Genomic DNA, 13166 nt, shown 5'->3' on the forward strand with positions numbered 1-13166 from the left:
CGTGAAAAACACTCCAGAAAGGTTTTCTTTGAAAAAAAAATCATCATGAATTTTGGCGCAAAAAAAACGCCTTACTATACTATGTCGAAAAAAAATGCGAATTTTTCAAACATGTTGTAAAAACGTGCCATATGATGAAATAATGTAAAGGAGGGCGTGAAAAACACTCCAGAAAGGTTTTCTTTGAAAAAAAAATCATCATGAATTTTGGCGCAAAAAAAACGCCTTACTATACTATGTCGAAAAAAAATGCGAATTTTCAAACATGTTGTAAAAACCTGCCATATGATGAAATAATGTAAAGGAGGGCGTGAAAAACACTCCAGAAAGGTTTTCTTTGAAAAAAAAATCATCATGAATTTTGGCGCAAAAAAAACGCCTTACTATACTATGTCGAAAAAAAATGCGAATTTTCAAACATGTTGTAAAAACGTGCCATATGATGAAATAATGTAAAGGAGGGCGTGAAAAACACTCCAGAAAGGTTTTCTTTGAAAAAAAAATCATCATGAATTTTGGCGCAAAAAAACGCCTTAGTATACTATGTCGAAAAAAAATGCGATTTTTCAAACATGTTGTAAAAACATGCCATATGATGAAATAATGTAAAGGAGGGCGTGAAAAACACTCCAGAAAGGTTTTCTTTGAAAAAAAAATCATCATGAATTTTGGCGCAAAAAAAAACGCCTTACTATACTATGTCGAAAAAAAATGCGATTTTTCAAACATGTTGTAAAAACATGCCATATGATGAAATAATGTAAAGGAGGGCGTGAAAAACACTCCAGAAAGGTTTTCTTTGAAAAAAAATCATCATGAATTTTGGCGCAAAAAAAACGCCTTACTATACTATGTCGAAAAAAAATGCGAATTTTTCAAACATGTTGTAAAAACATGCCATATGATGAAATAATGTAAAGGAGGGCGTGAAAAACACTCCAGAAAGGTTTTCTTTGAAAAAAAAATCATCATGAATTTTGGCGCAAAAAAAACGCCTTACTATACTATGTCGAAAAAAAATGCGATTTTTCAAACATGTTGTAAAAACATGCCATATGATGAAATAATGTAAAGGAGGGCGTGAAAAACACTCCAGAAAGGTTTTCTTTGAAAAAAAAATCATCATGAATTTTGGCGCAAAAAAAACGCCTTACTATACTATGTCGAAAAAAAAAGCGATTTTTCAAACATGTTGTAAAAACATGCCATATGATGAAATAATGTAAAGGAGGGCGTGAAAAACACTCCAGAAAGGTTTTCTTTGAAAAAAAATCATCATGAATTTTGGCGCAAAAAAAACGCCTTACTATACTATGTCGAAAAAAAATGCAATTTTTCAAACATGTTGTAAAAACGTGCCATATGATGAAATAATGTAAAGGAGGGCGTGAAAAACACTCCAGAAAGGTTTTCTTTGAAAAAAAAATCATGAATTTTGGCGCAAAATAACGCCATAGTATACTATGTTGAAAAAAAATGCAATTTTTCAACATGTTGTAAAAACGTGCCATATGATGAAATAATGTAAAGGAGGGCATGAAAAACACTCCAGAAAGGTTTTCTTTGAAAAAAAAAATCAACATGAATCTTGGCGCAAAAAAATGCCATAGTACACTATGTCGAAAAAAAAATGCGATTTGTCAATATATTGTAAAAACGTGCCATATGATGAAATAATGTAAAGGAGGCCGTGAAAAACACTCCATAAAGGTTTTCTTTGAAAAAAAAAATCATCATGAATTTTGGCGCAAAAAAAACACCTTACTATATACTGTCAAAAAAAAATGCGAATTTTCAATCATGTTGCAGAAACGTGCCATATGATGAAATAATAAAAAGGAGGGCGTGAAAAACACCCCAGAAAGGTTTTCTTTGAAAAAAAAAATCATCATGAATTTTGGCGCAAAAAAAACGCCTTACTATACTGTCGAAAAAAAAGCGAATTTTCAAACATGTTGTAAAAACATGCCATATAATGAAATAATGAAAAGGAGGGCGTGAAAAACACCCCAGAAAGGTTTTCTTTGAAAAAAAAAAATCATCATGAATTTTGGCGCAAAAAAAACGCCTTACTATACTATGTCGAAAAAAAAATGCGATTTTTCAAACATGTTGTAAAAACATGCCATATGATGAAATAATGTAAAGGAGGGCGTGAAAAACACTCCAGAAAGGTTTTCTTTGAAAAAAAATCATCATGAATTTTGGCGCAAAAAAAACGCCTTACTATACTATGTCGAAAAAAAAATGCAATTTTTCAACATGTTGTAAAAACGTGCCATATGATGAAATAATGTAAAAGAGGGCGTGAAAAACACTCCAGAAAGGTTTTCTTTGAAAAAGAAATCATCATGAATTTTGGCGCAAACAAAACGCCTTACTATACTATGTCGAATAAAAAAGCGAATTTTCAAACATGTTGTAAAAACATGCCATATGATGAAATAATGTAAAGGAGGGCGTGAAAAACACTCCAGAAAGGTTTTCTTTGAAAAAAAATCATGAATTTTGGCGCAAAATAACGCCATAGTATACTATGTCGAAAAAAAAATGCAATTTTTCAACATGTAAAAACGTGCCATATGATGAAATAATGTAAAGGAGGGCGTGAAAAACACTCCAGAAAGGTTTTCTTTGAAAAAAAATCATGAATTTTGGCGCAAAATAACGCCATAGTATACTATGTCGAAAAAAAAATGCAATTTTTCAACATGTTGTAAAAACGTGCCATATGATGAAATAATGTAAAGGAGGGCGTGAAAAACACTCCAGAAAGGTTTTCTTTGAAAAAAGAAATCATGAATTTTGGTGCAAAAAAAATGCCATAGTATACTATGTCGAAAAAAAAAGCGATTTTTCAACATGCTGTAAAAATGTGCCATACCTGGGACTAAACAAATAACAGCAGCATAAATCTCAGACGTCATTATGAGGAGTGTGGATTGAGGTTTCTCACTTGTGAATGATCAATACATGAAATTTAGGTTGATTTAAAGGAATATTCCACCTTAAATCTTTGAATGTTGACCTAAAAGGTTGGTTTCAGGAAGTATTCCACCTACAAGGTCCTCACACATGAGACTCCTCTGTTGAGGAGCCTCATGGTCTCCATGAGAAAAGCAAAGCTGTGTTGTGTGAAGGACAAATACTTTTATAAATGTGCATTTGTTGTTTGAATCTTGGTCAGACCTCTGAACATGAACCTGGTATCGGAGCTCTGTGCTTTCATCTGGAATATTCACTCTGCATTTTTCTTCTTTATTATTCATTGTTACTCCTTTTATTCTTTCATAAATTACAAAGACAAATACTGTCGCACCTTTACTGTTTTTGCTCTGGCTCATCCAGATTTCCACTTCATGGGGCAATGACTCACCTCCAACCCAGAGTGAGTGATCACCATGAGATCCGTGGTCTCTGAGGTAAATGTGCACACCAGCCATCACTGAACAAATATAGAAATATAGTTAAATATAGTACAACCTGTTTACAACCTGTCAAACAGCATTAGCAGCAGAGCAGAGAGTGCAGTGTACAATCTCGCTTTGAATATTTTTTTATTTACTTTTTTGTTATTTAAATAAAAAAGAATAACCAGAAATGCAACTTTCTCTCTGCTGTCCACCCTGATGACACATAACTGTGTCCCCAGGGCTGCCACCAACCATATTATGAAGTTTGGACAACACAACAGTGGTGAGCTTCATCAGGGACAACAATGACTCGGCCTACAGAGTGGAGGTGGAGGAGCTGGTGGGCTGGTGCAGAAACAATAACCCAATCAAAACCAAAGAGATCATTTTTGACTTCATGAAGAACCAGGCCAGCCATGCTCCACTTCTCACCTTTAACACGGCTGTGGAGATGGTCAGCAGCATCAAGTTCCTGGGGGTGCACATCACAGATGATCTCACATGGTCTGTAAACACAGCGTCACTGGTCAAGAGGGCACAGCAGCTCCTCCTACGCAAGATGGGGAGAGCCCACCTGCCCCCGTCCATCCTCACTACCTTCTACAGAAGCACCTTAGATAGCATCCTGAGCAGCTGCCTCGCTGTGTGGAGTGGAGTCTACAGAGCCTTTGACTGGAAGAATGAGGAGAGTAGTGAGGACAGTGGAGAAAATCACTGGGGCTTCTCTTCCCACCGTTCAGAACATCGCACCTGAGCACTGCATATCCTGAACCAGAATCATCATCAGTGACTCCTCACACCCCCGACCATGGACTGTTCTCCCTGACAAAGGTTCAGCAGCATTCGGTGCAGGACCACAAGGTTCTGCAACAGCTCTTTTCCCCAGGCCATCGGACTGCTGAACTCTAAATGAACATATTCCGCTCAAACTGGATACCATGTTTCTTATGGTGGATGCCATGTCTTTTGTGCACTCTTCCATACCTCTTTAGTTTCTTACTTATTATATACAAACTTTTTTTTTGCACTAATGTTAGCTCCACAGGTTGCTTTTACTAGTTTTCATTATTGCACCTTATAACATTTTTTTTGCTGTTGTATATTTTGATATACTTTAGACTTGAATATTTACTTTTATATTTTAACACATTATTTTATATTTTAGATCAGTGCTAAGCTAATGTGTGCACTAGTTGTATACTGAATGACAATAAAGTCTATCTAAGTATAATGGATTGAAACCAGCCAGGCAAAAGTTAACTCTGCTCTAGTTGTGCAAATGCTATTACTGGAAGTTAAATAAAAGTATACCACAATTATTAACAAGTATTCCAGTATTGCTACACAGAGCCATTGTGTCATTAAAAATTAAATTTGCTCAACTTTATTAAAAACAACCTATTTTTGCTGTTTGGAACTCTACAGAAATGTGGGTGGGTGCTTATTTGATTTTCCTTGTTTCACTTTCAAATTATTCTATAAAATGAATCAATTTGCTTTAATGAATAACTAGGTGAGTAATACTCTCCGGGCAAATGAGATTAGGAGTCAAAAGTCCATTGGTGCAGTTAGCCTAAATTTTCACATGACAGTCAAGCCTTTTTGGAATTTATTTCTGAACATGTTTTCCTCTTTTTTTACTTCTTTGTTCCTGTCTTTTCTGTCCTTGAAACATATACAAGGAAATTTGTATGCAAATAAAAAAGCTCATGACTGTTAAACCAAAGCATTTTTGGAGACCATAAATCCACAATATGACGTTAGTGTCTCCAAGCCCCACAACAATAATAACAAGCTAATTAACTTTATGACTTTCTGTGATAAAAATGGTCCACATCACATGCTTCCACACACAAGCCCTGCGGGGACTGTTTAAAACTGCTCCTTTCCTCGCCACGATCCATTTCAAAAGACTGACCTGAGCAGTGAAAACATTGTGAAATCTTTTATTTTTATAATATCCAACTATTTATTTTGATAGTGTGAAGATAATGAAAATAATGTGTCTGTTAACATAGAATTGTTAACCTATAAGTAAACACTTAACTTTATCTTATAAACACCTTGTATAATATTTAAAATGTAAGTGATCCATGTGAAAAATGCAAAAATAAAACAAAAATGTAGAATTCTTGTGATCTAATGCTATTTAGTTTTATCATACGCATGTTATTTAAGAATACAAGATGTTTTTGATAACCAGCAGCAGTTAGTGATGTTGTTGTTGGAGTAACTGTAGTAGTAAAAGCAATATTGTGTATTAGAGCTGCTGTATATCAAATACACTTAGAAATCTACAAAACCTAAAATATGTTTTAAAAAAAAAAGAAAAGAAACTGAGAACACAGCTGTTCTGTTTCATCCTAAAGAACACTACATGTGTTCAGTTTTACTCTAAATGCTAAATGCCAGCCTGAAAGCAGACCTAAAATATTTAAGCATTCTAGTTTGCCTTTGTAGCTTCAGTTCATGAATAATAATGTCAAATAACTCATTGCAACTGATTAAAAACATGTCATTGTTTCTGCTGTTGACTTTATAGTGGCATTAGATACTGTTAGCTGCATATTAACATGCACTCCTGGTTCCAGGGAGCCCGTATCATCTGTTTCCAGACTTCAGACCTGTGAACTCGCTGTAAACAAACAGCAACAGTGAATTTCTATCAAATTCTCTGACACATTCAAAGACTGTATATTTTGGAGTTTAAACGCATTTTGTTGAAACGAGCCTGATTAAACACTCGGTGCTCCAGGGAAGTTAGAGTATTAACAATCATGACACTGCTGCAAGACAAACATCCACTGGGATGTGTTCATCCTGCAGAGAAAACCCAAATGTTGGTTGCTGTTGTCGGCACCCGGTGATACAAATGGGTAGTTTTTACTTACTGTCCTTTAAGTTACAACCTGGTATCACGGTTTCACCCACACAATGAAACTTTAAAAAAGAACTCTAGGTGGTGAAAAGTAAAGCAGTGGGAGCTAAGTTGGCGAAAGAGCATGCAAGGCTGGTGTGGGCAGACAGATAACACAACTACCGACTCCAAGCCTCATTTTATCAACACTCAGTAGGATCAGTACATATAAAAATGGATCTGTCTCATGTTTGATTACATTCTGGGTACATAAACAATCAATTTAGTGCATGTCATTTCACTCAAAACAGTATTATTGAGAGTGGTATCTATCTGCACAGACAGCAGTTGGGGAAATGGGAAATAAACATTTGCATATCACATAAAGTTTGAGATATCCACTGCGGAATACTTCAGCCATCCAAAGAAATAGAAATTGGGAAGAAAAAATGAATTAACTTCTACTCAACTTCATCATCTACTTCTATTCTAAGAAAGAAAGAAAGAAATGTTGAAATCAATGAAGACGACTGTAGATGTTACAATCTCTTTCTTGTCATTCAGGAGACATTACTCATTGCTCTGCTGGTTCTTGAGGCTTCCATCGACTCCAACTCTAATTTTCACCTGCCTATCAACTGCGATGACATCTATTGCCATGACAACACCAGTCCCAGGAGGTCCTACGACACCCCTGCATATCTACTGTGATGTGGACACTGATGGAGGGAGATGGACTGTCAGTACAAAATATTTTATCTCAGTACTTTTCTTGAATCATAACTAATAATAACAATTTTGAGGTTGTTGTCATTCTGCACAATGAATTTGGGGTCAATGAGACGCCTCCCATCCATCACTTCTCCATCAGTATTGCATGATTGATGAGAATCTAAACACCTGAAGTGTGTGAATACCAGCACCTCAAAGCTATGCTAACTGTTACCGCCAAGGTTTAGTCTTCATGTTAAGCTAAGCTAATCAACTCCCAGCTCAAATTAGCTTAACATATAGACATGAGAGAAACATCCATCCATCTGTTATCTATACACCACTTAATCCTCATTAGGGTCGCGGTGGGCTGGAGTCTATCCCAGCTGACTGAGGGTGAAGGCAGGGGACACCTGGACAGGTCACCAGTCTATCACAGGACTACACATAGACAATCACTCTCACATTCACAATTTAGAATTATCAGTTAAAATCATGTTTTTGGACTGTGGGAGGAAGCCAGAGAAAACCCACGCATGCCATGCACAGGGAGAACATGCCTCTTTTTGTCATATTTTGTAAGATACTTTGGGGTTATTGCTTGTCCTAAGTATTAAATAAATTACCTTTACTGTTTTAATTTAGTAATATTGTTAGAAGTAGTCATAATTGTTGCTGTAGTAGCATAAATAACTACAGCTATTGGTAATTTTGTTTTTGATAGGCATAAGTACCAAATCTAACAGTACTGAAACTGTATTGTATGCCATTCTGGAGGAAATAGACTGGATTTACTTATTGTCTCATCTCAGGATGAATAAAATATATTGTTTTAGTTCACTGTCTACAGTGCTTTGAGGTAAAATGCTAACGTTAACATGCTAAAATGCTCCCATACAAGTTGATTTTTAGCAGGTGTAATGTTTACTATGTTTGCAATCTTTATTTAAATTAGATTAGATTCAACTTTGAATTTGTTTAGGTTCAACTTAATTGTCACTGCACAGAGTATAAATACAAAGACAACAAAATGCAGTAGCATCTTAGCATGCTAACATTTGCTAATTAGCACAAAGTAGATTGTCATTAGTTTTGCAGGAATTCGGTCTCAAATCAAGGTATTAAACAAAATAAGACTTGAGAATGGCGCTATAAATGAGCAGGAAGTTCTGGAATCTGAAAAAGTCATTAGGAAGCATGTACAGCAACTCAGATTTTTTTTTTTCCCAATCTGCTTAGTGATGGTTGTGAAATGACACTCAAAACAATAAATACTAACCAGCCGGTGGTGCAAGATGAAATGTCAGGGTGTCACTGAAGTCAGTAGGATTCACCACATACATTTTGACATATTTCACATTATTCGAAAAACTTTCAGTTTCTGGAGACGTCACATGAAATACTGTCCCTGTAAAAGTTAAATGTGACACAAGCTTCACGAGCGTGAGAAATTGCGAAGGCAGAAGACTGAATGCTGAAGGCACTGTGACACATTTAAAGCGTAGACAGATTTTTTTCTCTCAAGTATTCATGTTAAAAACTGACAGGCTGCATGTTCACCAGACACACGGGGTCACTCTTGTGCTGCAAACCTCATTAGGGCTCATGTTTGGTTCAAAATGCGTGATTGACGGTAGGATAACTTAGTAAACCCCCATCACTCACACCTCTCAGACGTCTGCATCACCCTTTATGTGTAGAGACGTGTCAACGGGTGTGTGGTGGTGTTGGATGAACAGGAAGACATATGCTTGCTGCTGGAACTACAGCTAATATTACTATAGTTTTATTAAGTTGTTATACATATTAAAATTTCTGTCACATGAACCCATTACGTAAGTTACTGGTTCAGCATCTAGAAACATGAAAATTGTACACGTCACAAAACTACAGATGTGCAACATGAACAAAAACTACTTTTTATGTTAAGTTATATTGGCATTTGTCAAATATTGTATTTAATTACATTCATCAAAAATGTATATTTTTTGTTGTGGTCAAATACAACTAAATAATTAATTACATTACCTTGACAGTTGACAGATTTTTAGTGATCGAAGAAATGTATAGTTACTCCACCAAGGAACGTGGCAGAGTTACGTGATCAATGTACATTTGTCCGTCTGTTAGTCGGTCTGTGCACAACATTACTTAAAAATGGACTAACGGATTTGGATGAAATTTTCAGGGAAGGTCAGAAATGACACAAGGACCACCTGATTAGAGTTTTCCAGTGATGCGGCATCCCAGCTGACTTAAGGTGAAGGCAGGGGACCCTCTGGACAGGTAACAGTCTATCACAGGACTACACATAGAGACAAACAATCACACTCACATTCACACCTATGGCTCACCAATTTACCTGAGCATGTTTTTGGACTGTGGGAGGAACCAACCACCACATGCAGGGCAGAATTAGGCTGTTTCACATCAATTATGAACATTTAAAATCTCAGAGTTGCCAAGACACACTGAATGTTCAGGTATTGGATAAACAATATGCTGAACCCATTAGAAAGTCTGTTCTATCTGCTGGCCCTAACAGTTACTGATCAGGTAACACCCGACACCGATCCACCTCACCCACATTATTACATCAGTGAAAAATTCTTAGATGGAATGTTGGAGGAATCAAACCAAACAAATGTCATTGCTATCTGAGCCTTAAACCATGAATATAAATTGGTGGAATATCTCTTTAGTGTCACAGATGCAAAGCAGGAACAGCCTAACCACAGAGAGAGGATGACACAAGAAGTCATTGATAGTGACAGAAGAAAGAATGAGAAGCGATTCCTCTTAAAACACCACAAAGACAATGGTATAAGACAGAAATACTTTTAAAAGCCTGACTCTATAAACCCAAAAGTCACAGCTAGACAACAATGAAAAGCAATTGATTGTGTCAGGAGAGGGACACACCGAACTCTGCTGCACAATATGTGACTGCATGTCACAAGCTGAGGGACACACAATTCAAACATCACTGAATAGGACAATTATCTTGACAATATGACACACACATTTACTGTTTTTGTTCCCATTCTCCTGTTCTTTTAACCCAGCTCCTTTTCATTTTCTATTTTACTCAATGAGTCATATTTTCTTTTCTCTTTAATGCTTTCACCTAATTTTTAAAATTATATCATCCTGATGCTCCGGAAATATTGTTAACCTTGTTGTGTTTGCTTTTAGTTCTTCCTGGAGTTATTCTCCAGAATCAATAATAATATAAAGTCTTAGCCTTAATATTTAAATTAGCCAGGTTAATCATCAAAACAATGAATACATTCGGGCTTAGCCTAATATTTTAATTAGTTAGTGTGTAGTGTGTAGTTAGTGTTAATCTACTTAATTAATAAGGCTGTATGGTCTGAGCCTTAATATTTCAATAAATCTCCATAATTAATAACACTGTAGGGACTTAACTTTAAGTTTTATATTCATCAGGTTAATCTCTTTAATTAATAAATCTGTATGGTCTTGCATTAATATCTAAAGTAATCAGACTGACTTCTATAATCAATGATACTGTATGTTCTTAACAATAATATTTACATTAATTAGGTTAATCTCCATGATTAATATAATTATTTATATCAGCCAGGTTAATCTCTTTAATTAATAAAACAGTAAAGTCTTAGCATTTATGTTCAAATTAATCAGACTGATTACTATAATCAGTGATACTGTATGGTTTTAATATTAATATTTACAATAATTAGGCTAATCTCTGTAATCAATAATACTGTAGGAACTTAGCTTTTATTTTTGTATTAATCAGGTTAATCTCTTTAATTAATAAAACAGTAAGGTCTTGAATTAATATCTAAATTGATCCGTTTCATTTCTATAATCAATGATACTGTATGGTCTTAACATCAATATTTACAGTAATTAGGCTAATCTCCATAATTAATACAATTATAGGGTCCTAGCTGTAATACTTATATTAGTCAGGTTAATGTCTTTTAACAATGATGCTGTATGATCTTAGCCTTACTATTTTAATTAATTAGGCTAATCTCCATAATAATAATACTGTAGACCAGGGGTGGGCAAACTTTTTGGCTCAGGGGCCACATTGAGTTTTGAAATTCGACAGACGGGCCAGACCAGCATCAAATGGATGGAAATTGTGCAAACTAATATGAATTACATGTTAAAGACATCACTGACAAAGTAAGGAATACTCACATTCAGTTTCAGTGGGAACAGTGTTGTTGGTCACCCTTTTTTTCCTCCCAAACTTAACCAGCGGACATGAGAGTGGCAAAGCAAGTCCTGGTGATCAGCATCAGTTTCTTCAAGAACCTTAATGATCTGACGATGCTGAAGCCCTCTCGCTGGTATAAAGTTAATGAGTTTTACGACTGGCTTCACGACATGATCAAGATGCAAAACAGACTTACAGAGCGCTTCCTTATGGATTATGCAGTGGAGGAAAATCACATCCAGCTCAGGGTTTTCCTCCTTCACTTTATCCTGGATTCTTTTCAGCAGCCCGACGTTTTTTCCTGTCAAGTTTGGGATCCATCCTTGGTGACATTAGCGAGTTTACACCAAGGCAGCTTCAGCCTCTCGATGACCCCAGACACCCTGTCGTAAAAGTCTTCTCCTTGTGTTTCCCCCTTCATGGATTTCATGGTCAAAAAATCCTCCGCTGTCTCAAAACTGTCATTAATCCCTCTAATAAAAATTAAAAGCTGAGCAGTGTCTTTTATGCCATTACTTTCGTCCAGTGCTAATGAATATAACTTGAAGGACTCCGCTTTTCAGTGAGCTGGCTAAGTCTTCGTCGATTAGCTCAACACGGCAAGTAACTGTTCTGTGTGATAAGCTAATTTTTTCTAATTTGTTTCTGCTCTCTGGACACAGGAGACCTGCTGTCTCTACCATACATTCTTTCAAAAACTCCCCTTCGGAGAAAGGCTTGCTAGCCTTTGCTATTTTGAATGCTAGCAAATAACTTGCCTTCGTGCTTGACTCTCGAATCGTAGTTTGTCGAAGAAAGTATTTTGCTGAGTCTGTAAACTGGCTGCCAACCTCTGAGCCGTAGCTGTCCGTTCTTGTGCTAACTGGTTGCTAGCGTAGTTAGCATGCTTCGTGGAAAAGTGTCGGCTGATATTGTATTCTTTAAAAACCGCAACGGTGTCATTGCAAATAAGACATACAGCCTTGAACGGACTTCAGCGAAAAAATATTTAGTAGTCCACTCCTTCTGAAACACTCGACACTCACTGTCTGCTTTTCTTTTCTTTGATCCGCTCCTTGTTACAGCAGCTCAATGCAGGTGCAAAGGAGAAGAAGAGAGAACAAACCAACAAAGGCCACTTGTGTCTAGAGTGCGCCATCTAGTGGGGTCAACAGAAACGCCGGGTTCTGCAGGAGAAGGCCAAATGAATGTGGTCTTTACTGTAATTTCGTCAATTCTAATATTGACCAAATTATTTCGCGGGCCGGATTGAAAAGCCCAAAGGGCCGTAGTTTGCCCATGCCTGCTGTAGGGTCTTATCCTTAAGACTTGAATTAGTCAGATGAACCTCCTTTATTGATGTTGTATCTTAGCCTTAATATTAATTCTAATCAGGTAAAGTTGTATTTCATATCATTTTTTTCGTGATGTGTAAATTACTCAGGTAAATCCACATCATAAATAACACTGTAGGGTCTTAAGTAGTTAAGCTGTTGAATCTTTTAACTTTTATGTGCCGTATAAACGACAATGACCTCAATATATCTACGCCTGTAAAGCATGTTAAATGAAAAATGAAGAGTAATCAATAGTTGAAATGTGCGGACAGATAATCATAATAATCCACATTTTAAGAGTTTAAAAGTCGCAGTGGCTATTAAATGTGCCGTAAAGTGCGTGTTTGTTCAAAGGATCAGCTCTTGTGTCGCGTCTTTAAGGAACATTTATGATGAAAATAACCTCCAGCTGCTTCTTTAAGATAAAACTAAGAGAGTGCTGGGAGGTGTTCACCGCCTGCTCTCTCTCTCTCTCTCTCTCTCTCTGAGTTGTTTCAGGAAAAAAAAAAAAAAAAAGCCCTTCCTGAACATTTCTCTCTCTCTGGGAGAAACAGGACAGCCGCGTCCGTGCCAAGGAGAAGGCGTAGACTTCCTCCAAACATTTCCTCCGCCATCTCCGCTTTCGAGCCTCAAAGTTTGGTGGAATCTTTGTT

This window comes from Amphiprion ocellaris, chromosome 4, assembly GCF_022539595.1.
Source record: "Amphiprion ocellaris isolate individual 3 ecotype Okinawa chromosome 4, ASM2253959v1, whole genome shotgun sequence".
Classification (NCBI taxonomy): Eukaryota; Metazoa; Chordata; class Actinopteri; family Pomacentridae; genus Amphiprion; species Amphiprion ocellaris.